Source organism: Osmerus mordax, chromosome 7, assembly GCF_038355195.1.
Source record: "Osmerus mordax isolate fOsmMor3 chromosome 7, fOsmMor3.pri, whole genome shotgun sequence".
Classification (NCBI taxonomy): domain Eukaryota; kingdom Metazoa; phylum Chordata; class Actinopteri; order Osmeriformes; family Osmeridae; genus Osmerus; species Osmerus mordax.
Window position 1 is genome coordinate 15,223,101 of NC_090056.1, and position 1,875 is coordinate 15,224,975.

At 42.2% G+C, this 1,875-nt stretch overlaps 1 protein-coding gene across 1 annotated transcript in view; it reads left to right on the top strand.

Annotated features, from left to right (window-relative positions):
- nadka (NAD kinase a) overlaps positions 1–1,875 on the top strand; it is a 265,406-nt gene that overhangs the window by 222,284 nt on the left and 41,247 nt on the right. The window lies entirely within an intron of this gene.

Genomic DNA, 1,875 nt, shown 5'->3' on the forward strand with positions numbered 1-1,875 from the left:
TGATTATGACCTAGACATATTGCCATTGTACACAACATAACAGGAGATGATACATGGAGTCATCTAACACAGTCTGTCACAATGCTGCCACAAACCAGACAACCAAAAGGCTTCCATGATTGTGTGCAATGTAGCTTCACAACACATGTATGCATCCAGGATGTATCCAAGGCAACTAAATCTCAGCAGCACTTAGGTTTACCTGGATGTAGCTAGGCGGTGCAGATGGGTCCCTGAGAAACTGTGCACAGAGCAGGGTAGTTTGTGTCCACACAAATTATATTTACTTGTTTGTCACTGCTACAGTAGTTACACAATAGACACCCACAAACACACAGGCCCACAGGGGGGTTTGGGGGGGTCTGACCCCCCCTAATTAAGATCCCCCGAAAAGAGGTAAAAACAACAGGTCGGGGGGGTCGATACACGTCCTGGAGAAGAAGTTGACCCCCCGATTGTCATTGTATAATTCGCACTCTGGTCACAATCACCATGTCTCTTGTGCTCCAGTATGTGATATGTAATCAAGCTGAACTCGTGGAATTTGAGTTGAGACTCTGAAGAATGAATTAATTGAAATTATCTGAACTCTAAGATAGCATTATGTGTCGCTGGCTGGCATGTGAGTTGTGTCACTGTAAAACTGCTACTGTGCGTGAACACACCATGCTAATATTAGTAACCTACCCTATGGATTTCAGACATGCTGTTATTGAGTTTAAGAACCCACATGGGAGATGTAAAAAGCAGAAGAAGTTGTCTTGTATCTGATCACCAAGGTTTGTATACTTATCATGCATTGACACGCCCTTCAAACAGACAAAAGGTGAGACAGACACACACATAAAGAAAAATAGAGTGTATAAGAGGGATAAGCTATGCAAATAAGATTATTATTTTTATTGATTCTAATACAATGTACCGTGTGCAGTTGAGTTTGCACATTGTATGAGAGAGATGCTACAACAACAACAAAAATTGGCAACTAGACGAGGGTTATGCTGAGGCTAGGTTAGATAATAAAAATCTGGTCCTGGTTAACTTTGAGCCTTGAGTGGGGGTTTGTTGATGCTGCCTGCCATATCCTCACTGGAGAGTATACCACTCTATGAGGGTTTCTGTCCCTCCCCTGGGTAATGGATGAGGGGATATTGTGTTCCAGGTCTCTAAGTAACGCCTTAACCCACTGTGCATTCAATGTCCCTTTGAGCACTATGTCACAATCTAGCTTTCCGTGATAATGATCTATCTAGTCTGTGTGTAGAGACTGATATTATCCCCATAGACATAAGTGATAGAGATCCCTTGACATCTTTGTTTGAACTACCCCACTTGTTTTTCTCTGATATCTGTGGTAAATGTGGGACAATAGGCAGACTTGAGTTATATTGTTTAGGACCGGTTATTGGACAGTGCAGAGTTGAGCGGTTAGTGTGCTTCTTGATTAGTACATATTTAATATGCTTATGGAAAAATAGTTAGCCTTGGACTTTGAAAAGATGGAAAAAACAACCCCCCCCCCCCCTTCCATAGACTAAATGGAAACATGGTGGTGGATCATTGCTCAGTTTGTGGGCAATGACTAAATACTGTAACTTTTTCTCTCTCACTCAGCCACCTTCCTTGGCGTTTAATTAAGCTGCTAATAAGTATTCAGTAGCTGCAAATTGAGCAAAACAATATCCGTTAAAGTTATAGGTGTTGGGGGATTAAACCGTGTAAATTGTCATTAAAACAAGTGGCTAGCTACATTACATAAGCCAATTCTTAACGAAACGATCCGATTTTGAGTGGACGACGTCTCAGTCCTTACGTTATGACGCCACCATAACGTGGGGTTTCCCATAGCTGAGTGCAGGGTTACCGCGCCCATCT